Source organism: Cebus imitator, unplaced genomic scaffold (assembly GCF_001604975.1).
Source record: "Cebus imitator isolate Cc_AM_T3 unplaced genomic scaffold, Cebus_imitator-1.0 Scaffold76, whole genome shotgun sequence".
Classification (NCBI taxonomy): domain Eukaryota; kingdom Metazoa; phylum Chordata; class Mammalia; order Primates; family Cebidae; genus Cebus; species Cebus imitator.
In genome coordinates this window covers 10829060-10855587 of record NW_016107391.1, presented here as the reverse complement: position 1 = coordinate 10855587, position 26528 = coordinate 10829060, and the positions used below count along the sequence as shown (strand labels likewise).

General features: G+C 39.9%; 1 long non-coding RNA gene across 1 annotated transcript; it reads right to left on the bottom strand.

Moving 5' to 3' along the window:
- Nucleotides 1-260: 260 nt before the first annotated feature.
- On the bottom strand, nt 261-26528 carry LOC108306975. The gene is made up of 5 exons (XR_001826361.2): nt 25798-26528; nt 22206-22321; nt 12862-12959; nt 2196-2237; nt 261-1118 (listed from the first exon to the last, which is right to left on the bottom strand). It is a non-coding gene; the product is annotated as an uncharacterized LOC108306975 (long non-coding RNA).

The following is a 26528-nucleotide window of genomic DNA, read 5'->3' as shown; positions in this document are numbered from 1 at the left end:
ATTCACCTTTTAATTTAACAAATGCCTAGTCAGAATGAAACTTAAATGGATAGAAGTAGGGCTAATAAAACATGCCAGGTGCAGTGGCTCACATCTCTAATCCCAGCCCTTTTGGAGGTGGAGGTGGGTGGATAGTTTGAGACCAGCCTGGACAACATGGTGAAACACTTTCTCTACAAAAAATATACAAACATTTATGCCAGGTGTGGTGGCATGTGCCTGTAGTCCCAGCTACCCGGGAGGCTCAGGTGGGAGGATAGAGCGCGCCCAGGAGATCCAGTCTGCAGTGAGCCATGATGGTGCCACTGCACTCCAGCCCGGGCAACAGAACTGGACTCTGGTGTCTCAAAAAAAACCAAGTTTTTAAATATAACATAGGATGAAGTTTATATGTCATTCAGCAGGGGTATGAGTAGAAATGAGGTGGGCAAAATTTTAAAAATGTATATATTAATGTTCTATTTCTCTGTTTTTATTGCCTATCAACCACATATGATTTTTTTAACAAAAGTATCAGATACCTACACAGTTTTCCATGATGAAGCGTCTTGTCCTTATAGTATATGTAGGACTTAAGTAAATTAAAATGAAATAAAATTAAGAATTCTCCTCATACTTAGCCACCTTTCAAGTACTTAGTAGCATCATGTAGTGATCAGCTACTGTATTATTAGGAAGTTACAGATTGTTTCCACCATCACAGTTTGGGGAGTTAGTTTATAGTTTGCCTCTAAAATGGTTTTTGACACTGGTTCCCATAGGGAGTGATTTTGCTCCTCATGGAGACAGTGGAGCAATGTCAGGAGACAGTTTTGGTTATCACAGCTTGAGGAAGAAGTGGTACAGGATCTGGGAAGTGGAAACTAGGGATGCTGCTAAACATCCTGTAGTGTTCAGGACAGCTCCCACAGCAAAGATTGATTTGGTCCAAAATGTAATAGTTCCACAGCTAAACCCGGTTTTAAGACAAGATCTGTATCTCTGCGTACTCACCAGATAAAACCCATTGGAGATGCTTCATTGCATTAGATCATGTGCGCAGGTAACTGAGGTGTTTTGCTGGTCGAATACTGAGAATAGGTGAGTTAGGTTTCATTTTATGAGAATTGCCACAAATTCTAAAAATAGAAAAACAAGATAAATATTAGGAAAGAGTATTTCAAAAGTTCTGGTAACGTTTGTCCTTATCCCATGTCCAAAGACTCTAAAAGGAAATTGGCTTAAAATGAAGTTCTTTGCAAAATAAAATTCTGACAATCCAATGACATTCCAACTATAAAAAAGTAGACCAAGAGCAATTATACTGTGAGCTCATGTTATTAAAGGATATGCATAAAACAATGAAGGAAGGGCATATAACCACAAAAAAAGACAAATCTATAAAATGTCAGATATAGTCTGGGAATTGCTGGTATTTATGAAGATGTAAACATCTACAAAATTGATAAGGAAATTCTGTGCCCTCTGCTTAAAGTACACTATTCACAAAAGACGTAATTGAAATTTTACCTTGTATTTATTGTCTCTGTCCAGAATTGTCCAGTAAGAATTGAAACCATTGAATGACTCATCTTCATCTGACTTTTTATGTTTTGGCACCTTAACTCCTCTTGGTTTTTATAATGTTTCTCAGACTGTGAGGGTTTGCCTTTAATAATACTTTCTCCTAGTGTTCCTTGAGCCCACGAGTTCAAGGTTACAGTGAGCTTGAGCTATGATGTTGCCTCTGCACTTGAGCCTGGGTAACAGAGTAAGAGCCTGAATCTTTGAAAACAATGCAGGAAAGTTTCCTGGATAATATCCTGAAGAGTATTTTCCAGCTTGGATTCATTCTCTTTGTCACATTCAGATAGACTGGACAGGGAAAATGTGGTACATATATACCATGGACTATTATGCAGCCATCAAAAATGATGAGTTTGTGTCCTTTGTAGGGACATGGATGAACCTGGAAACCATCATTCTCAGCAAACTGACACAAGAATAGAAAATCAAACACTGCATGTTCTCACTCATAGGCGGGTGTTGAACAATGAGAACACATGGACACAGGGAGGGGAGCACTACACACGGGTCTGTTGGGGGGAAATGGGGGAGGGACGGAGAGTGGGGAGGTGGGGAGAGATAGCATGGGGAGAAATGCCAGATATAGGTGAAGGGGAGGAAGGCAGCAAATCACACTGCCATGTGCGTACCTGTGCAACAATCTTGCATGTTCTTCACATGTACCCCAAAACCTAAAATGCAATTTAAAAAGTAAATAGAGTATTGTTTGCTTTATAAAAAAAAAATGCAGGAAGAACAACAAAACTTTCTTGTAGATACCTGCAACTTCAAGGCTCATTTTGACCCCTGCCCTCATCCTTTTAATGTCCGTCATCTTAATGTTATCTGACTTGTCTTTGATGCATAGATGAAGAAAAAAAATCTTTTTATTTACTAAAGAAAAAAGTTACTCCCTGAATCAGATCAAGTGTTTGATCTGGGACCTTACAAGGAAGTGCTCAAAGAGTGGTGATCTTGATACTGAAGAAAGCTGCTTTTCACCTCATTAGAAAATAATGTTAGCAGAAAAGCCAGTGCTTCATTCTAACCCCTAAATTTTCTATTTTGTAAATCCGAGCTATGGAGTTCATTAAAAAAAAAAAAAAAGTAGGAAATACTCATTCCAGTGAGTGATAAGGGATAAGAAGGTGAAGGAAGTGGAGGGTGAGGTGGTCCAATCTGTGACTAATGGGAGTTTTACAAAGAGAAATCAAGGAAAATGCACTTCAAAGGAAAAAGATTTTTTAAAAAATGGTCTATTCATTTTTTTGCGTTTTAAATTTCAAAAAAGTTGTTTTTACATTTATACTTTCTCACTTCACAGCCGTCAAGGACATTTTGTTCTGAAGACCCGTGTATTCAGCTCTGGGAAACACTATTTTTCTGATTATTCTTTCAACTTTTGAAGATTACCAGATTTCTCAGCAGCAATACTGTGGTCTGGAATATAATGGGGCACTCCCCTCAGACTCTGCAGAAGACTTATTTTGAAATAGAATCCAGTCTACAGCCATATTCTCAATGAAGTAAGATGGCAAAACAAATGATTACACTAGCAATGAATGGCTTTGCTTTTCACACACCCGTCCCAAAAACACTCTGAAAGAATAGAGAACAAATCTAATCATAAAATTAAATCTCAGGATTTCTAGGTCTGAAGCCAACCTAGAAGGCATTCTATCTAAATTAAACAATGAGAGATTTTAGAACTGTTTACAAGAAGCATTATTAAATGGATACCATTCAATAGCAGGAAGATAACATGCATTCAAAACATTTTTATTGATTTATGTGGCCAGGTACTGTTTAGACACTGAGGACATGGCAGTGAACAAATTTCTTAATCCTCCAGGAGTTTTTGTCTAGTGATGGGGATGCAGAAAGACAGACATTAAGCCAAATAAATAAGTGAATTATATAACAGATTAGAAAATTGTAAGTGATCTGGATAAACAACTGGTGTTGTAGGGGAGGAATTGTAGTTTAGAATATCACCATGCTGAGACAGTGACACTGAAGCTGAGATGTTAGAAATATAGTTAACACATTGTGTTAGACCTTTTTGCATTGCTCTAAAGAAATACCCGAGGCTGGGTAATTTATAAAGAAAAGAGGTTTAACTGCCTCACAATTCTGCAGGCTTTATAGGAAGCATGGTGCTAGCATCTGCTCGGCTTCTGGAGCATCACATGGCTAGAGCATGAGCAAGAGACAGAGTAGTGGGGGAGGTGCCACATACTTTTTTTTTTTTTTTTTTTTTTTTTTTTGAGACAGTACAGTGGCACCACCTCGGCTCACTGCAACCTCCACCTCCTGAGTTCAAAGGATTCTCCTGCCTCAGCCTCCCAAGTAGCTAGGACTACAGGCACACACCACCACACCCAGCTAACTTTTGTATTTTTAGTAGAGACAGGGTTTTACCATGTTGGACTGGCTAATCTCCAACTCCTGACCTCAGGTGATCCACCTGCCTGGGCCTCCCAAAGTGCTGGGATTACAGGCGTGAGCCACCACACCTGGTCAGGTGCCACACACTTTTAAATGACCAAATCTCACAAGAACTCACTATTGCAATGACAGCACCAAGCCGTGAGGGATCCACCCCATGACCCAAACACCTCCCACGGAGCCCCACCTTCACCACTGGGGATTACAATTCAGCATGAGTTGTGGTTGGGGACAAATATCTGTATCACACATTTTACCATCAACAAACAAAAAGGGAAGACAATTCTAGATATGTTTGTCTAAACCAAAAACGTCCAAAGATGTAACATTATTTTGAGCAATTAATGAGTATATTCCAAGTACCTAAAACAGGATGGGCCATGCAGGAGGCACTCAGTAAATATGTTCTGTAAAATTTAAGAAAGGAAATGTCATTTGAGAGGGATGGCTTTAGAGACAAATATTGCATTTCACTGAGAGCTCATATCTTGTTTGTACAGTGAATTAAAAATATATTTACCTTTTTAAGTGAAAGCATAAAATACTATAGTCAGAAAAAATGTAAATTTTAGAAAACAAAATTTAGAAGATGGTTTCGGGTTAAAGAAATGGAGGGAAATATGAGTGTCAATCTCCTTTATATACATATTCAGAACTCATGAACTCTCTCAATGCATGTATGTTTAAAATATCATTTGAAGTTCTAACAGGTGAGATACTTAGATATCAAAATGTAACAAAAACTGAAAGAAGGAGGATAAGTAAGTCTACTAAAAGCCTCATCTTTTGGTGTATAAAATCATTTGTACAATTCAAAGTTGGTGAATCAAGAAATGAAGTGTATACTTACATTATTTAAAATAAAGGAAGTAACCTTCAGAAGACTTCAAAAGACAAATGGCTACAAGTAGTTATCCTTAGGAAGTGGGAATGGGGTTTGGGAAGCGGATAAGGAGACTTTTATTTTTAATTTCATGCCATACTATGCTATTTGGATATCCTTCTCTTTATCCTACTAATTTTAATCAGCAATATGAAACAACATTATGTTTTAAGTAAGAGAGATTAGAGGAGTGATGTCAGCAAGATGGCAGATTACGAAGCTTCAGGCTCTTGTTTTCCCAGGAAAACAATGAATAAACAATATTCAGACCAAAATGTCTTATAAAAACTCTAAACAAGTCACACTCAAAGTTGTAGGAAATTTCATGGAATGTTGCTTACCCTTGCTCGTCCCTGGTGCAGCATGGCATTATCAAAGGAAACTGCCTCATTCCCAGTTTCTCCCTTGGGACTAAAGGGAAAAGGTGGAGCTTGTAACTTTCTGGCTTGTCTGAAGTCTGCTTAAGGGACTAGTTTCTGTCTCTCCTGACTCAGCACTGACAGGAACAGTGGCATACTTTGGACACATGGCTAGAAGCTGCAAAGCAGAAGGGGAGTGCTCTGGTGCACTAGAATAGCAGGCAGCTCCCAGATGCATGGATGCTTTGGGGTAATAGATTACAGGAAGAGGAATGCAAGTGACATCTAAGTGCAATTCAAGTAAACAAAAGTAAATACAAATAAAACACACACATGGTCCCAGGGAAGACACAGCCCCCAGAAAAGGTTTAAGAAACCCCTGAGCCTTTAAGCTGGGCTGATTAGTGAAGCTATTCATCTGCACAAAGCCATCTGGTAAAGACTGGAAGAGGTGGGTGTTTCTTCAAATAACCACACCTCAAAAAGAGATCACAAGGTATACACAAAGGCACAAAATAAATCTCCAGAAATCAATCCTAAAGAACACAGACCTCTGACTTACTTGACAAAGAAGGTAAGTAACTGTCGGGCTGGGCGTGGTGGTGCATGCCTGTAATCTTAATACTTTGGGAGGCCAAGGTGGGTGGATTCCTTGAGGCCAGGAGTTGAGGCCAGCCTAGCCAACATGGTGAAACCCTGTCTCCACTAAAAATACAAAAATTAGTTGGGCATAATAGCACATGCCTGTAGTTCCAGCTACTCTGGAGGCTGAGGCATGAGAATCGCTTGAACCTGGGAGGCAGAGGTTGCAGTTAGCCAAGATTGCACCAATTCACTCCAGCCTGGGCGACAGAACAAGACTTTGTCTCAAAACAAAATGAAAACACAAGTGTCTTAAATATGCTCAGTAAGCTAAAATAGAACACACACAACTAAATAAAATTAGGAAAACAATTTATGAACAAAATGAGAATATCAACAGGGAAATTTTTTGGGCGGGGATAGTGTCTTGCTCTGTTGCCAGGCTGGAGTGCAGTGGTGCAATCTTGACTCACAACAACCTCCGCCTCCTAAGTTCAAGCAATTCTCCTGCCTCAACCTTCCAAGTAGCTGGGACTACAGGCACACACCACCACACCCAGCTAATTTTTTTTTTTGTATTTTTAGTAGAGACAGGGTTTCACCATGTTGGCCAGGATGGTCTCCATCTGTTGACCTCGTGATCTGCCCACCTCGACCTCCCAAAGTGCTGGGATTACAGGTGTGAACTACTGCACTCAACTGGGAAATTTTTTTAAAAGCCAGATTTTAGAGCTGAAAAATGTCATAGTTGAATTGAAAAATTATCTAGAAGGATTCAACCACAAACTCAATGAAGCAGAAGAGAATCAGCAAACTTGAAGACAGGACATTTGAAAGTACTGAGTCGGGAACAAACAGAATAAAGAAAAGTGAACAGTTCCTAAGGTACTTAAGGGACACTATCAAGCCAACCAATGTATACATTATGAGGGTCTCAAACAGAAGAAAGGAGAAAATAGCTTATTTGAAAAATATGTCTGTAAATGTCCCAGCTTTGAGGAATGAAATGGAAATATAAATATGAGAGGCTCAATTAACAAGTTAGAGGCCCATACTGAGAAACATTATAATCAAAAGGCAAAGACAAATCTTAAAAGCAAGTAAAAAGCAATGCAAAATCCTCAACAAAATGCTAGTAAATCAATTTCAACAGCACATTAAAAGGATTATACACCATGACCAAGTGGGATTTCTTCCTGAAATACAAGAATAGTTCAATATATGAAAATCATTCAACATAAGGACACATTTATAGAATGACAGAAAAACACACATAATCATTTCAAGTGATGAAAAAAAATCTAAGAAAGTTCAACACCCTTTCACAATAAAAACACTCAACAAACTAGAAGAAGAAAATTACCTCACTATAATAAATGCCATATATGAGAAACTCACAGCAGACACAATACTTAATGGTGAAAGACTGAGCTTTTCTTCTATGATCAGGAACAAGACACAAGCCATGGTTGTCTACTTTCACACTTTCTACTGAACAAAATACTGAAAGTCTTAGCCAAAGCAATTAGGTAAGAAAAAGAAATAAAAGGCATCCAGACTGGAAAAGAAGTGTAAAATGATCTTTCTTCACAGGCAACATAATCCTATATATAGAAAATCCTAATTATTCCATTAGCTCTGACAACAAAAGCCTGTCAGAACTAATAAATTCAGCAAGGTTGCAAGGTACAAAAATCAACGGGCAAAAAAATCAGTTGTGTTTCTATTACAATTTAAAAAACCTGAAAAGGAAATTAAGAAAACAATTGTTTGCATTAGGATCAGGAAAAAAAAAAATTAAGAGTAAATTTAACCAAGGAGGCAAAAGACATGTATATTGAAAACTACAGAATGTTACTGAAAGAAATTAATGATGACATCGGTACATGAAAAGACATACTGTGTTCTTGGATTGGAAGACTTACTGTTGTTAAACTGTTGATACTACCCAAAGCAATCTACAGACTTAATGCAATTGCTATCAAAATCCTAATGGTGGCTGGGTGTGGCAGCTCATGCCTGTAATCTCAGAATTTTGGGAGGCCAAGGTGGGAGGACTGCATGAGGCCAACAGTTTGAGACCAGCCTCAGCAACATAGTGAGACCCCCTCTCTACAAACAAAAATAAAAAAATATTTTAAAAATCTAATGGCATTTTTTTGCAGGAAAAAAAGTAACCCATCCTAAAATTCATATAGAAATTCAAGGGACCCTGAAGAGTGAAAATAATCTTGATAAAGAAAAATGTTGGAGGACAAAAAGGTTGTAAGTTCCATCCTTTCTAATTTTAAAACTTATTATAAATCTATGATAATCAAAACAGTGTGGTACTGGCATAAAGACAAACATACAAACTAACAGAATAGAGAGTCCAAAAATAAATTCTCCTATGTGTGGTCAAATGATGTTTGCCAAGGGTGCAAGGATCACTCCGTGGAGAAAGGACAGTTTTGTTTCTTTACCCCAACAAATGGTGCTGGGTAAATTAGATCTTCACATAGAAAAGAATGAAGTCAAATTTTTACCTTATACCAAATATAAAAATTAAAGTGGATTAAAGACCCAAACATAAGACCTAAAACTATATAAAACTCCTAGAAAAAAACATAGAGGAAAAACTTTTTTTTTTTTTTGAGACGAAGTCTCACTCTGTTGCCCAGGCTGGAGTGCAGTGGCATGATCTTGGCTCACTGCAACCTCCGCCTCCCAGGTTCAGGCAATTCTCCTGCCTCAGCCTCCTGAGTAGCTGGGATTACAGGCATATGCCACCACGCCCAGCCAATTTTTGTACTTTTGGTAGAGATGAGGTTTCACCATGTTGGTAAGGCTGGTCTCAAACTCCTGACCTTGTGATCCACTCACCTCAGTCTCCCAAAGTGCTGGGATTACAGGTGTGAGCCACCATGCTCGGCCTGGAAAAACTTCTTGATATTAGATTTAGCAATGATTTCTTGGATATGATACCATAAACATTGGCAACTAAAGTAATAATACACAAATTGGACTACCTCAATTTTTTGTTTGTTTGTTTTTGAGACAGAGTTGCCCTCTGTCACCCAGGCTGGAGTATAGTGGCGAAATCTTGGCTCACTGCCACCTCTGCCTCCCAGGTTCAAGCAATTCTTCTGCCTCAGCCTCCCAAGTAGCTTGGATTATAGGTGTCCGCCACCATGCCCAGCTAATTTTTTGTATTTTTAGTAGAGACGGGGTTCGTCATATTGACCAGGCTGGTCTTGAACTCCTGACCCCAAGTGATTTGCCCACCTTGGCCTCCTGCACTACCTCAAAATTTAAAACTTCTGTGCATCAAAGAACACAATTAATAGAGTGAAAAGGTAACATATGGAATGTGAAAATGTATTTGCACATCGTATGTCTGATGGGGAGTTACTATCAGAAAACATAAATAACTCCTACAAGTCAACAACAAAAAACAATTTGATGTAAAAATGGGCAAAGGACTTGAATAGACATTTCTTCGAAGATATACAGTTGGCAAATAAACACATGAAAAGAGGCTCAACATCATCAATCATTCGGAAAATGCAGATCAAAATCAAGACATGCCACCTTACACCCATGAGGATGGTTACTATGCAAACAGAACAAGATGGTAGGTGGTGTTGAGGTGTGGGGAAATTGGAACCCTTGTGCACTACTGGTGGGAATGTAAAATTATGCAACTACTACGGAAAACGATATGAAGTTTCCTCAAGGAATTAAAAATAGTACTACCATATGATCCGCAATCCCACTTCTGGGTATATAACCAGAAGAATTGAGAGTAGGGTCTCAAAGAGATATGTGTACACCCATGTTCACAGCAGCATTGTTCTCAATAACTAAGAAGTAGAAGCAACCCAAGTGTCCCCTGACACATGAATGGATAAAGAAAATGTGGTTCATACATACAATAAAATACTCAGCCTTTAAAAGAAAGGAAATTTTGACACATTCTACAACATGGATAAACCTTGAAGACAGTATTTCAAGTGAAATAAGCCACAAAAAGACAAATATGATTCCACTTATATGAGGTATTTAGAGAAGTCATATTCACAGACACAGAAAGTAGAATGATGGTTGCCACGGGAGAGGAGCAGTGGGGACTGGGGAACTGTTTAGTGGGTATAGAGTCAGTTTTGCATGATAAAAATGTTTTGGAGATTGGTTGTAAAACGTGAATGTCCCTAATGCTACTGAACTCTATACTTAGAAAGGTTAAGTACATTTTGTTATGTGTATTTTACCACAGTTTATTTTAATGCCAAAAGCTCAGAAAACAAATCAAGAAAGACTAACACATGTACTATTTGTGGTGGGTTGTAGCCAGAGAGGAAGGTGAAAACCAGTGGGCAGTGATGGACGGTTGCAACTCCCATGACAGAAACATGTTTGAGGCATTTATACGCACATAATAAACCCAAACGCCAAATGAGCTCTCATGTGTAATCCATAAAATCTCCTAGGACACTAGAGATCAAGTTGCTACTCAGCACTGAGCTTGTACAAGTGCAAAATGTAAGGAGAAACTTGACCTTGGGCTTCATTTAACTCCTACTTGTCAAGTTCTTCATTTCTCTGAAACCCTAGAGCTTCAACATGCTAAAGAGCTAACAAGCTTTAAAAATAGTTATTTTTCTATCATTACCACAAATAGACAGTTTACACTGAAATTCTATTTGAGCTCATGGCTTCCTTGAGGATCAAAGAAATAGACAAGATGAGGCCAAAGAGCTCTTTGTGTTCCAGGAAGCACAGGACAGGGACAGGTAGGGTTGTGGTCTTGCCAGGGCCTGGGTGGACTCACTCACTACTTGGAGCAGACACTGAATGAGCTTCTGGCCTTGGACCTCCCCAAAGCCCACAAGGTGGCCACTGTGGTCTGGACCTTGGAGCAGGTACTAATGCTAGATTGTTACTGGCATTTTGGTAACTGCCTATTTTTAGTACTTATTTTCAAATTTAAAAATGTTTGAAGCCTTTCATTCTGAACCCTGTCCACCCTACATTATTTGGTTTAAATAATACGACATCCTCCTAAGTTTCCAGGGCACAGAACACAGTGTTGGGTCTCTGGGCGCCTGTGAGCAAAAGATTTGAGGTTGCAGGCATTCTCCCCTCCAGTCAGGTGACAGCCAGGAAGATGGTCCCTGTTAAGTCTAGCAGAGTGGCTTAGACTCCCCTTTTCTGCAGCTGCCTGAGACATATGTAAATGGCTGTCCCCTTTGAGAAAACAGAGATAAGTACTGGCAGCAAGTGACCTATCAGACTTAACCCCGGTTCGCCATTCTGTCCTATAAGAGTTCCTGTGTTTCCTTGTGTTATAACAACTCCCCAAATCCATTTCTTTGGGGAACGGCTGCTTCCCCAATCTGTGGGGTTCTGGTGGGCCTGCAAGTCACAGTAACCAGTTCTCCCCTCCCCACAGGTGTGTACATTAGGGCAGGCCAGGGTGAGGCCTTCCCTGGAATTCCCAGCTTGTAGGGTAGGGTCAGTTTCTGTATGACCTCGGGACACTCCACATAACTGTAGCCTAGCATGTGAAGAAAACCTGCTGGCAGTGGAGAAGGATGAAGCCGACAGACATGAAATGACAAGTGGAGAGCGGGAAGGAGAGCTCAAGTGCCCTGGAGGCATTGCATCCTGACCCCTGCGTGTTCTAGGGAATACCCAGTTATTAGCTCTTTGACCTTGAGCAAGATATTCATCCTCTCCAACCATTTGTTCCATAATTTATGAAACTGGGAGAGTAAAAGCTCTTTTCTAGGATGGTTGTGAGAATCAGACCACGTAAGCAAAGCCCATGCCCTTCCCAGGTCTGGCGTTTACTCAGCTCCTCCAGTGCAGGAACCTCCTGAGCTCCCCTCTTCCTCCCCTATCAGGTTGGGCCTGTAAAGTAGAAATCTGGAACTAATACAAGTCTAATGAATAAACGGATAGTTGAACCTATTCTGGAAGTTCACTTTGTGTTTTTTTCGGGGATTGTAATTATCTGAGCATTTTTACCACCTGTTTCATCAGAAGTCTATGCTGCTGATTTTCTCTTTTACTCATCCTTGCAAATCCCCCACTTTATGCAACACCAAGGGCCCGAGGAACTTGCCCAAGTGCAGCCTTGAGCTTGATTCAGTTCCTGCCTGCCCCCTCATTATTCATGAAGTCTGAGAGCTGCCGGAGGTGACTGGGAGACAAGAGAGAAAACTCTACTGAGTTCCCAAACTGCCAAGCAGAAAGACAAGGCTGCCAGCCTAAGGCAGGACAAAGAACTGTCCTGCATTCTAGAGTCTAAGTCAAGGAGATCACTAAGAGGTTTGTTTAAATCCTGGACCATGCTATGTTTGCCTCTCACTGACTTCCTGGCTTGGCTGCACTGGGTTGTCCCCTTCCTTAGTGCCTGGCAGGCTAGGAAAGTCCCATGTCTGTGTCACAGGGTTTGGCACATGGTGTTTTTCACATGGGATGCTACGTCAAGATTTGTGTCTGAGGCCCCAACTGATAATATCCAATGGCTTTTCTCAAGCCATTCATGATCTGTTCATCCACTATGAAGTCCCTGCTACACGCGAGGCACAGCAAGTATGCTCTGTATCAAATACCAGGCATTATCCTAGTGCCCTCAAGCAAACAAACACCCCGTGTGTAATGGTTTATAGAGCCATGCCGGATTCCTGCTGCCTGAGGAATAAACAGCCCAGTCTTGAGGCCTCCAGTAGCTGCTGAAAAATCTGAGCTTTTAACACGGTCTCTTTTCGGGTGTCCAGTTCTTAGTATGGTCAGGCTCTCAAACACCTGCTTTTTAACAAGAGCTCACTGAAGGCAACTTCTGCTGGCATAGCGTGTTGGGCACAGGTGGTCTCAATGACTGTTTATCCTAAGTATGCATGTAAATGGGAAAAGAGAAAATTACATCGGGCAATCGAGTCTGATTGTCATTTTTCAGCTGTGTGTGCAAGTCTACTCTAAGGCAATTCTTAATGTACACTTGATTTCCATGTTTCCCTTTTATATTCCCACCTGCTGCTGGCCTTTGAACAACCTTACCTGAGCAGAGAATGGCTGCTTCTCTGGCAAGACGTTTCTAGAATGTGTGTGCTGGGCCAAAGCTTGGACCTGATCTTTTCAGAGATCTTGTGGATGGACTGATAGAGAAGAAAGCAAACAACTCATGAAGCAATGTATATGGACAAAGAGGTGCTACAATGATAAAAAGGGATAAAGTAAAAAATACAGAAGAGTCTAATCAATTCTGCATCATAGTGATTCAAGGCACATACTAACATGAATTTTACAGAGAACCAAGGCCTTTTTGATCCAATGCCAAAGCACCAGGAGGTCTTTATTAACTGCAGTAAAATATACACAACATAAAATTTACCATGCTAACCACTTTTTTTCCTCTTTGAGACTGTTACCCAGGCTGAAGTGCAGTGGTGGGATCATAGCTCACTGCAGCCTCTAACTCTAGGGCTCAAGCTATTCTCCCACTTTCAGTCACCCAAGTAGCTGGGACTACAGGTGCTCATCACCACGCTCAGTTAATTTATTGTTATTTTATTTTTATTTTTCTGAGGCAGAGTCTCACTCTGTTCTGTTGCCTAGGCTGGAGTGCAGTGGCATGATCTTGGCTCACTGCAGCCTCCACCTCCTGGGTTCAAGTGATTCTCCTGCCTCAGCCTCCCAAGCAGCTGGGATTACAGGCACCTGTCACCATGTCCAGCTAATATTTTGTATTTAATAGAGATGGGGTTTTGCTATGTTGGTCAGGCTGGTCTCAAACTCCTGACCTCATGTGATTCACCTGGCTTGGCCCCCCAAAGTGCTGGGATTATAGGCGTGAGCCACCACTGTGGGCCTAAAAAACTTTTTGTTGGTAGAAACAGGAGTCATGCTCTGTTGTCAGGTTGGTCTTCAACTCCTGGGCTCAAGCAATCCTCTTGCCTCAGCCTCCCAAAGTCCTGGGATTACAGGTATGAGCCACCATGCCTGGTGTGTCTTAACTTAGTGGTTTTTTTTTTTTTTTTTTTTTTTTTAGACAGTCTCCCTCTGTCACCCAGGATAGAGCACAGTGGCGCCATCTTGGCTCACTGCACCTGCCTGCCTCCCACGTTCAAGTGATTCCCAGACCTCAGCCTCTTGAGCAGCTGGGACTACAGGCACACACCACCATAACTGGCCAAGTTTTATATTTTCAGTAGGAACAGGATTTCACCATGTTGCCCAGGCTGGTCTTGAACTCTTGGCCTCAAGTGATTCACCCACCTTGGCCTCCCAAAGTACAAGGATTACAGGTGTGAGCCACTATGCCCAGAAGTCTTAACCATTTTTAAGAGGACATATCAGTAGTGTTAAGTACTTTCACATTGTTGTACAACCACATTCACATTATTGTTGAACATTTTCATCTTGCAAAATTATACCTAATTAAATAACTCCCCATTTTCCCCTACCCCTGGCAACCACCATTCTACTTTATCTATGAATCTGACAACTCTAAGTACCACATAAATTCATATATATGTTCTCATGTATCCATATATGTGTGGAATCATACAATATCTGTCTTTAAGTGACTGGCTTATTTTATTTGGCACGTCTGTTCTCAAGGTTCATCTATTTTGTCTTCATTAAAATATCAATGACATTCTTCAAGAAAATAGAAAAAAAAATACTAAAATTTATATGGAACCACAAAAGAGCCAGCATAGCCAAAGCTATCCTAAGCAAAATGAACAAAACTGGAGGGATCACATTATCTGACCTCAGATTATACTATGGAATTATGGTAACCAAAACAGCATGGTACATAAAAACAGACACAGACCAATGGAACCAGAGAACCCAGAAAGAAGTCCATGCACCTAAAAGTGAACTCATCTTCAACAATGGTGCCAAAAACATACACTGGGGAAAAAACAGTCTCTTCAATAAACGGCGCTGGGAAAACAGGATTTCCCTATGCACAAGAATGAAACTAGACCCCTATCTCTCACCATATACAAAAATCAAATCAAAATGGATTAAGGATTTAAAACTAAGACCTCGAACTATGAAACGACCACAAGAAAACATTGGGAAAAATCTCCAGGACATTGGCGTGGGCAAAAATTTCTTGAGCAACACCCCACAAGCACAGGCAACCAAAGCAAAAATGGACAAATGGCATCGCATCAAATTAAAAATCATCTGCAGGGCAAAGGAAACAATCAACAAAATGAAGAGACAACTCACAGAATGGGAGAAAATATATGCAAACCACCCATTTGATAAGGGATTAATAACCAGAACATACAAGGATCTCAAATGACTCCACAGGAAAAAAAGTCTAATAATACAATCAAAAAATGGGCAAAGAGCTTGAACATTTTTCAAAAGACATACAAATGGCAAACAGGCATATGACAAGGTGCTCATCACTGATCATCGGATAAATGCAAATCAAAACTACAATGAGATATTGTCTCACCCTTTAGTTAAAATGGCTTAGAGGCTGTGGAGAAAGGGGAACCCTTTTACACTGTTGGTGGAAATATAGATTAGTATAACCACTGTGGAGAACTATTTGGAGGTTCCTCAAAAAACTAAAAATAGAGCTACCAATTCAGCAGCCCCACTGTTGGGTATATACCCAAAAGAAAGGAGAGATATCTGCACTCCCTTGTTTGTTGCAGCACTGCTGATAACAGCTAAGATTTGGAAGCAACTTAAATGTCCATCAACAGATGAATGGATAAAGAAAACGTAGTACAGGCCGGACGCCATAGCTCACGCCTGTAATCCCAGCACTTTGGGAGGCTGAGGCAGGCAGATCGCTTGAGCTCAGGAGTTCAAGACTAGCCTGGGCAACTAAAATACAAAAATTAGCTGGTGTGGTGGCACATGCCTATGGTCCCAGCTACTTGGGGGACTGAGGTGGGAGGATCACTTGAGCCCAGGAGATGGAGGTTACAGTGAGCTGAGATTGTGCCATTTTGTACTCCAGCCTGGGTGACAGAGACCCTACCTCAAAAAACCCCAAAACAAACAAACAAAAAAACAAGAAGTAGTGCATATATACAATGGAATACTATTCAGCTATAAAGAAAGAATGAGATCCTGTCTGTCATTTGCAACAAGATGGATGGAAATGGAGATCATTATGTTAAGTGAAATAAACCAGGCACAGAAAGACAAACATCCCATGTTCTCATTTATGTGATCTAAAAATCAAAACAACTGAACTCATGGACATAGATAATAGAAGGATGGTTATCAGAGGCTGAGAAGCGTGGTGGGAGGCTAGGGGGAGGTGGGGAGCACTCATGGGTACAAAAACATAGTTAGAATGAGTAAGACTTACTGTTTGACAGCACAACAGGGTGACTAGAGTCAATAAAGTATATTTTAAACTAACTAAGAGTGTAATTGGATTGTTTGTAATACAAAGGACAAATGTTTGAGGGAATAGATGCCTCATTCTCCATGTGATTATTTCATGTTGCGTGCCTGTGTCAAAACATCTCATGTACCCCATAAATATATATACCTATGTACCCACAAAAATTAAAAATTAAAACATTGCCCAGGCGCAGTGGCTTACACCTGTAATCCCAGCACTTTGGGAGGCCAACCTGGGCAGATCATCTGAGGTCAGGAGTTCGTAACCAGCCTAGCCAACATGTCAAAACCCCATCTCTACTAAAAATACAAAAATTAGCCTAGAGTGTTGGCATATGTCTGTAATCCCAGCTACTCAGGAAGACTGAGGCAGAAGAATCGCTTGAACCTGGGAGGCGGAGGTTGCGGTGAGCTGACATTGTGCCATACTGCACTCCAGCCTGGATGACAGAATGAGATGCCATCTCAAAAAAATAAATAATTAAAAATTTAAACAATTGTAAAAAGGCTCATCCACTTTGTATCATGTCAGAATTTCTTTTTCAAGGTCACCAATGTTTCATTGTATGCATTCCACATTTTATCTCTTTATCCGTTGATGGGCACTTGTGTTGCTTCTATCTTGGCTGCTGCTAACAATACTGCTATGAACAAGGGTGTACAAGTATCTGAGACTCTACTTTCAATTTTTTGCACACGCACACACACACACACACACACACACACACACACCCCAGAAGTGGAAGTGCTGGATCATATGGTAATCCCATGTTTAACGTTTTGAGGAACTTCCATATTGCTTTCCACAGCAGTTTCATTACTTACATTCCCACCAACAGTACATATGTCTTCTAATATCTCCACATGCTCACCAACAATTGTTATTTTCAATTTTTTTGATAGTAACCATCCTCATGGGTGTGAGGTGGTATTTCGTTGTGATTTTGACTTGTATTTCCCTAATGATTAGTGACGCTGAGCCTCTTTTCATATGCTTACTGGCCAACTATATCTTCTTTGGAGAAATATCTATTCAAATCTTTTGCCTTTTGTTTTCTTTGAGACAGGGTATAGTTCTGTCACTCAGGCTGGAGTGCAGCAGTGCAATCAGGGCTCACTGCAGCCTCATCCTCTTAGGCTCAAGCAATCATCTCACCTCAGCCTCCTGAGTAGCTGGGATTATAGGTACCTGCCACCATGCCTGGCTAATTAAAAAAAAATTTGTAGCAACAGGGTCTCACCATGTTACCCAGGTTGGTCTTGAATTCCTGGGCTCAAGCAATCCTCCTGCCTCAGCCTCCCAAAGTGCTGGGATTATAGTGTGAGCCACAGTGCTTGGCCATTTTTGCTGCCCCCAACCCCTTTTTGGTAGTCTTCCTCTGTCACCCAGGCTGAAGTGCAGTGGCATGATTATGGCTCACTGCAGCTTCAACCTCCGAGGATCAACTGATGCTCCCGAATAGCCTCCCAAGTAGCTGGGACTGCAGGCATGCACTTCCATACCCAGCTAATTTTTTTAAATGTTTTGTAGAGATGGGGTCTATGTTACCCAGGCAGGTCTCAAACTCCTGAACTCAAGAGATCCTCCTGTCTTGGCCTCCCAAGGTGTTGGGATTACAGGCATTGCCTGACCTTCTGGCCATTTTAAATTGGGCTGTTTTCTGTTGTTGGCTGAGAGATCTTATTTCATAATAATGTAAACAATGTTACTTTTAACAATTTTAAAGTAATATTTTTGAAATATGTATTTTAAATATGTCATATAAAGTGCATTTCAAGTATTCAAGTATAAATATACACTCTGTTCTCCCAGTCAGAATAGAGTGGACTTTTTTTGAACCCCCTACTGATAACAATATTGTCATTATAAATTAGGAAACTGGAATTTAGAAAGGATGAGCACCTTACCCAATAGGACACTGTCTTTTTTAGTATTACCTTTAGACATCACTGAACTGTAGCCTGTTTTTGTCTAGGCTTAACTAGGGAAGAAGCAACTTTCAATGTCACCCAAGCAGTTAACAGAATCTATTTCCTGTGGCTGTGGAACTGAGGGCTCCGGCTTCTTGCTGACTGTTGGCTGGAGTCCTCCCTTAGCTCCTAGAAGCCTCCTGCAGTTTCTTGCCCCATTGTCTCCTCAACATGTGCACTTCATTAAGACAAAGAGAGCCTAGAGTGAATTTGCTAGCGAGATGGAGTCTTTATATAGTGTATATTATCAAGTTTGCCATTTTCTATTGCTGTGAAGCAACTCACAGACCCCAATCATAATCAAGGGGATGATACAGTAGAAAACGGCAAAGGGCATGACCACTAGGTTACCAGAGTGGCAGATTGTATTTTTCAAAAACAGCCACAGCAATATTCTCTGACATGGTCTTCTAGAACCTTGTTACTTTTCATCAACAATTTCCCCTGCTTCCCTGTCACTGAAGCTCAGTGACACTGTGATATGGCTTGCCTGGCTCTCTCTTTTGGGATACTTGCCCTTAGAACTCAACCTCCATGATCTGAGGCAGGCCAAAACAACCCATATGGAGAGATCACATGGAGAGGTTCACATGGTCAGGAATAGAGGCCTCAAACAACAGCCAGCATTAATTGTCAGCCATGCGCTTTCAAATAATTCCTGTCCTCAGCCTGAATCTTTCAGTTAAGGCCTTAGTCATTGTGGAGCACAGAAAAGCCAGCTTTTTTAAGTCCTGTGCAAATTCCTGACCAATAAACAAGCATAATAAATGGTTGTTTCATGCCACTAAATTTTGGGTTGATGTGTTACAAAGCCATAGTAATTGGGACGACACATTAATAAAATAAAGGAGAAATAACTCACAATTCTCTCAACACATGCAGAAAAAGAACTTGATAGAATTCAACATTTATTAATGATTAAAAAGTTCCAGCAAACTAGAAACTGAAGGGAACTTTATTAACCTAAGAGTTAATATATAAAACTTACTGCACACAGTGTATTTATTGATGAAATGTTGATAGTTTTTCCTCTATAATCACTTCTATTCATTATATTGAAAGTTCTTGCTAACTGAAAAGATAAAAGGCCTAAGAATTAGGAAGAAATAGAACTGCCTTTAGCTGCAGATTACATGTCTATATAGAAAATCCGAAATTATAATTAGGATTCAGTGAGTTTGGTAGGACTGTTGGACACTACAGCAACATTAAAAAATCAATTTTATTTCTATTTGAAAAAAAACAAAACAAAACAAAACAAAAAAAACTGAAGACTGGGCATAGTGGCTCATGCATATAATCCCAACTGTTTGGAAAGCCGAGGCAGGAGAATCATTTGAGCTCAGGAGTTCGAGAACAGTTTGGGCAAAATAGTAGACCTCATCTCTAAAAAAACATTAAAAAATTAACTGGGTGTGGTGGCGTGCACTTGTAGTCCCAGCTACGTCAGAGGAGGTCGAGGCTACAGTGAGCTGTGATGGCGCCACTGCACACTCCAGCTTGGGCAGCAGAGCAATACAAGAAAACACCTCTTAAAAGAGAGAATAATTAACAACTGAAAATTTAGAAGCTACTATTTTTAATAGCATCAAACATATTGCTTAAATATAAGTCTTACATAAAAAGTATGAAACTCTTAAACGAAAACAGTAAAACAGAGCAATAGAAAATCTAAATGGAGAAATACACTACATTCATAGACCAGAAGACTAAACCTCAAGATGTTACTCCCCTTCAAAATGATATATAAATTCAAGAAGATCACAATCAAAATTGCAATTGTGTGCACACATGTAAGTGTACTTGTGTGTAAGTTGGTAAGCTGGTTCTAACATTTGGAAATGCAATGACACAATATAAAAAAAAAGGAACAGGGTTAGAGAACTTTCTCATTAAGATACTCATATATATGATAATACTAGAGTAATTAAGAGTGTGGTATTGGGAAATGGAGAAACAAACAGATTGATAAAACAGAATACAGACATCAGAAATAAACTCAAATATATATATGGACACTTGTTTTACAGCAAAGATGGCAGTGAAGTGCCTTTTCAATAAATCGTGCAGGAACAATCTGTAAGTAGAGGAAGGAAATCTGACTCTTACCTCACACTTCACATAAACATATCTATTCCATATCTCTTTTAAAGCTAAATTTAAAAGGCTAAACATTTAAAATGTAACACAGAATATATTCATGAACTTGGAGTAAAGACTTCTTAAGTAGTACATAAAGGCTGGGTGCAGCGGCTCACGCCTGTAATCCTAGCACTTTGGGAGGTTGAGGCGGGTGGATTTCTTAAGGTCAGGAATTTGAGACCAGCCTGGCCAACATGGTGAAACCCTGTCTCTACTAAAAATACAAAAACTAGCAGGGCATGGTGATGGGCATCTATATACCCAGCTACTCGGGAAGTGGAGGCAGGAAGATCACTTGAGCCCAGGAGGCAGAGGCTACAGTGAGTCAAGATCACACTACTGCACTCTAGCCTAGGTGACACAGCAAGACTCCATTTCAAAAAAAAAAAAAAAAAAAAGTTAGTAGAAAACTATAAAAAATAAACACAAAAATCACTAAGGAAAAAAATAATACATTTCTCTAGTTTAAAATTAAGAACTTCTCAAGAGACATCATTAAGTGTATGACAAAGCAAGCCAGAGTGGGACAAGCGGTTTGGCACAGATATAACTGAAAAAAGAGTCAGATTCAGAATACATGAAGAACACCTACAAATTGATTAGAAAAGAATACTTACAAAGGCATTTCATAAAAGAGGAAATCAAATGGCCTATATAAATATGAAAAGGTGCTCAATCCCACTAATAACCAGGGAAATGCAAACTAAAACCACAATAAGATACCATTACATACCCACCAAAATGTAATGGTATAAGTGTAAATGAAGAACACTAAAAATACCAACTGGTCAGAACAGAGAACTTGCCAGGGGGGTCTTCGGAATATACAGTTGTTCAGTATATACTGTTAGACTTTTGATTGTTTTTATATATATTTTATGCAGATATGCTTTTCATTCTCATTCAGAGTTGGACCATCTGTAATTTTCTGATAGGTTTCTCTTATAAGCCCCCCGCCAAAAAAAAAACAATACTCACTGAGTATTCCAAATCCTATGTCCACATTTACAAACACTATATGTATTAGAGTATTTCTAATACCATACCATTCACTCACTGTTGTCCAAAGATTATCCAACTAGAATCTAAAATTCTGTAACATCTCCTGGTTTGGAAATGCTTCAATTTTATTAATTCTATGAAAGAAGATTCTCCCCAAATATTTCACTATTGGTTGCAGAAAATCTGGTTTGACTAAATCACCTTGATCTTTCTTTAAAAGGAGACTTCCAAGAGTCATGTTGTAGCATGGCGCCACCTGGTGGTTCCACCGCATCCCCAGTATTTTTTTTTTTCTTCTATCACATCTCCACTTTTTAGCCCTGTTCTTGTTTCTCCTCTGCACAGGTTCATCTGCCACTACCTTCCACACTAGACAGCAGCACAGTTAACACGTCCTCATAACCAATTCCAAACCTCTATAGAGTTTTACAGAATGAGATTAAGCACCTCTCTATATGTTTATTTGATAAATTTCTCTTTTATGAAGTGCTTAAGGTTTTTGCCTATTTTTCTATTGGGTATTACTTTTCTTTGGTATACAGAAGTACTTATTATATACCTGGACACCTGTCCTTTGAAGGTTATATGAATTAACATATTTTACAACTCTACAGACTTTTTGTTCTTATAAATGGTGTTTTTTGGTGAATGTATTTTAATATAGTCAAATATAACAATCATTTTCTTTAGAGTTACATTTTCTTTTATTTAAGAAATCCTGGCCAGGCAAGGTGACTCACGCCTTTAATCCCAGCACTTTGGGAGGCTGAGATGGGTGGATCATCTAAGATCAGGCGTTCAAGACCAGCCTGGCCAACATGGAGAAACCCTGTCTCTACTAAAAAAAAAAAAAAAAAAAAAAATACAAAAATTAGCAGGACCACAGTGGCACGCACCTGTAATCCCAGGTACTTGGAAGTCTGAGGCAGGGCAATGGCTTGAACCTGGGAGGTAGAGGTTGCAGTGAATCAAGATTGCTCCACTTTACTTCATCCTGGGTGGCAGCGAGACTCTGTAACAACAAAAACCAAAACAAAAAAGAAAGAAAGAAAAATCGTGACCACTCCTGAGATTTTTGATATGCAACTTCATTATTTCTTCTGTAAGTGTTTGGTAGAACTTACCAGTAAATTCATCTAAGAATGAAGTTTTCTGAAAAACTTTTTAAATAAAAAAAAATTTTCTTTTTTTTTTTTTTGAGATGGAGTTTCACTCTTGTTGCCCAGGCTGGAATGCAATGGTACAATCTCGGCTCACTGCAACCTCTGCCTCCTGAGTTGAAGTGATTCTCCTGCTTCAGCCTCCCGAGTAGCTGGGATTACAGGCATGCACCACCATGCCTGGCTAATTTTGTATTTTTAGTGGAGATAGGGTTTCTCCATGTTGGTCAGGCTGGTCTCGAACTCCTGACTTCAGGTGATCCACCCACCTCAGCCTCCCAAAGTGCTGGGATTACAGGCGTGAGGCACCGCACCCAGCTGTGATTAACAGAGGACTACAACATTTTCCATCTTGTTATAGTTTTTGGTAAGCTGTGTTCTCTGTGAGTTTGTATATTGTATGTACATTTTACTTATTCAAAGTGTCCTAATATCTCTCTAATTACTTTGTAATAATTCTTTAGTTAGGTGCGGTGCCTCATGTCTACAATGCTAATACTTGAGGAGGCTGAGGCGGGAGGATTGCTTGAGATCAGAAATTCAAGACCAGCCCGGGGAACATAGCAATATTTCATCTCTCTTAAAAAAAAAAAAAAATAGCCAGGCACATTTGTAGTCTCAAATACTCAGGAACTGAAGTGGGAGGATCACTTGAGGTTCAGGCTGCAATGAGCTACAACTGTATCACTACATCCCAGCCTGGGCAACAGAACAGGATCCTGTCCCCGACCCTCCCCACCAAATAATAATTCTTTTCCATCTCCAGCATTGGTTAGTTCTGCTATTGTTTTCCTTGATCATTTTCACCAAGGGTTTATCAATTATTCTTCCAAAGAGTGATTATCATGCCTCAGCCTTCTGAGTAGCTGGGACTACAGGCACCTGCCACCATGCCTGGTTGATTTTTGTATTTTTAGTAGAGATGGGGGTTTCACCATGTTGGCCAGGCTGGCCTCGAACTCCTGACCTCAGGTGATTTGCTCACCTTGACCTCCCAAAGTGCTGAGATTACAGGTGTGAGCCACCGAGCCTGGCCCAATTTATTCTTTAATTTTTTTTGTAAGTTATATTTCTCATTAATTTCTACTATTCCTTCCATTAGTTTAACTTGCTCTTCTTATTCTAGTTTCTTTTTTGAGATGGAGTTCTGCTATTGTTGCCCAGGCTGGAGTGCTATGGCATGATCTCAGCTCACTGCAACCTCCATCTCCCAGGTTCAAGCAATTCTCCTGCCTCAGCCTCCCAAGTAGCTGAGATTACAGGCATGCACCACCATGCCCGGCTAATTTTGTATTTTTAGTAGAGACAGGGTTTCTTCATATTGATCAGGCTGGTCTCAAACTCCTGACCTCAGGTGATCTCCCTGCCTCGGCCTCCCAAAGTGCTGGGATTACAGGCGTGAGCCACCAGGCCTGGCTATTCTAGTTTCTTGAGAGTGCTTGTTAATCTTTCTTCTTTTCCAATATATACACTTAAGGCTATAAGCTTCCCTTTAAGTATGGCCTTAGTCATATTCCTATTTTCAGTTCAATTCAAAATAACTTCCACTTTCCACAGGATTTGGAGGCACATTTCTTCCAAATTTCATAATTTTTGTTCAGTTCTGTTGTAATCAGACTGCCTTCTCTGTATGATTTAAGCCCTCTGAAATTTGTTAGTTTCTTTATGGCCTAAAATTTATTCAACATTGATAAATGCTCCATGTCCCTCTGTAAATAACATATATTTTGCAGTTATTGATACAGCGTTCTATGCAGACCCATTAGATTAAATTTGTTAACTATGTTGTTCCAATTGCCTATTGCCTTACTGATTTGGTGGAAAGGGGTGTGTCTGCTTCTATCATTTACTGAGACAGCTATGTTAAAATCTTATGTATAGACTTCTGCCTTTTTGGTCAGGATAGAATACCTGGCACTCTATTCTCCTGTCTGAAGCAACTAAAAAACTGAAGAATATACATAAAATGTCACTTAAGACATGTACCATCAGGCATTCTGAAGAACAGTAACTGCTGACAGAACATGAAACAAAAGAGGTAAGCCCTGCCATTGCCCCAGAGTTTATTTCCTGAAGAACATTTCCAGGCCATAATGCAAAGGAGGGGAAATGCAGGCCAGAGCCCATCAATTTTAAGAGACAGAGGTGAGAGTCAGGGAGGCTAAAATGGCTAGAGTTGAATCTTTCATAAATTCTCCCAATGACAGACAAAGAGGAAACAACTTCCAGCTCTTTCCATGAGGACATTTTCACATTAACACCAAAATCTGACAAGGGTATGAAAAGAAAGGAAACTTATACACTACCTCTTTTTTGAACACATAGGCAAACATTCTAAATAAAATACTGCAGAATAAATCCAGAGATACACAGAAATAATAACATGACTAAGTGGGAAGTTTATTCTAATAAAGCGGATGGTGAGGTAGGAGGGCAATGAGTAGACTGGGAGGAATTAACACTATGAAATCTATTATTAATTCATTAGATTAACAGGTAAGAGAAAAATAATTTGATCATCTCAATAGATTCAAGAAAAGCATTTGACATAATTCAACACCATATACTTTCTTAACAAAGTATAAATAAAACCTCCTTAAACCCATAAACACCAAAAAATCCTACGGCAGTCACCATGCTCAAGGGTGACATCCTAATGCATTCTCCCTGAGATCAGGAACAAAGAAAGGAATTCTATTCTGACCACTTTTTGAGACAGGGTCTCACTCTGTCACCCAGGCTGGAATGCAGTGGTACGATCACAGCTCAACCTCCTAGGCTTGAGCGATCCTTCTCCCATCTCAGTCTTCCAATTAGCTGGGATCACAGGTGTGCACCAGCATGCCCAGCTAATTTTTGGTAGTGATGGGGTTTCACCATGTTGTCCAGGATGGTCTTGAACTCCTAGGCTCAAGCGATTCTCCCACCTCAGCCCCCAAAGTGCTGGGATTACTGGTGTGAGTCACTGCATCTGACCCATTCTGACCACTTCCATTCAACACCATACTGGGCATTTTGGCCAGTGCAATAAGATAAGAAAAGAAAGAAAATGCAAAATGACTAGAAATAAGTTATGAACAGATGATATGAATATTCAGAATATTCCAAGAGAATTCACAAATTGTTAGCACTAACCAATGAACAGAGCAAGGGTGCTAGGTACAAGGTCATTATAAAAATCAATTTAAATATTGTAGCAACAAATAGTAAACAAACACTCAAATAGAGACTTCACAAAGTGGTAAAAATGGCCAGTAGTATTTGAAAATATGCTTAGCACTATTAGTCACTATTAAAACTTAACCACAAGACACCAGTATATACTTACCAGAATGTCTGAAATGAGAAAAATAATAGGCTGACCAGGCTTCTACAGAGGCAGCCTCTGGGAGAGCCAGTTCTTCCCTTTGACTATCAAGCACTTCTTGCGAGCAGTAGGGATTAAGGAAGTATATTTCTGGACAACCACATCCGTAACTGCAGGGACTGTGTCTCCGACATCAGACATAGATAGTAACTTGCATTTGTTTCCTAGAGTTGCTGTAACAGATTACAACAAATTGGGTGGCTAAGACAACAGAAATTCATCATCTCACAATTTTGGAGGCCAGAATTCCAAAACCAAGGTGTTGGCATGGCACTATTTCTTCTGGAGGCTTTGGGGAGAATCCCTTGTCTATTCTAGGTCCTGATAGCTGTCAACATTACTTGACTTGTGGCTACAACTCTCTGCCATCTTCAGGTTGTCTTCCCATCTTCCTTAGTCTCTCTTTTACAAGGGCACTTGTGATGGCATTTAGGACCCATTCATAATATAATCTCATCTCTAAATGCTTAATTACATCTGCAGAGACCCTTTTCCCAAATAAAGTAATATTTACAAGTTCTCCAGGGATTAGGGTTTGATATTTTTGGGTAGCCATTTTTCAATGTACTGTACTTAATGTATTTACTTTTTATTTTTTAAAAAAATTTAATTTCACCAGTGCTATTTTCCTTTTTGAGACAGTTTCGCTCTGGTTGCCCAGGCTGGAGTGCAATGGTGCAGTCTTGGCTTGC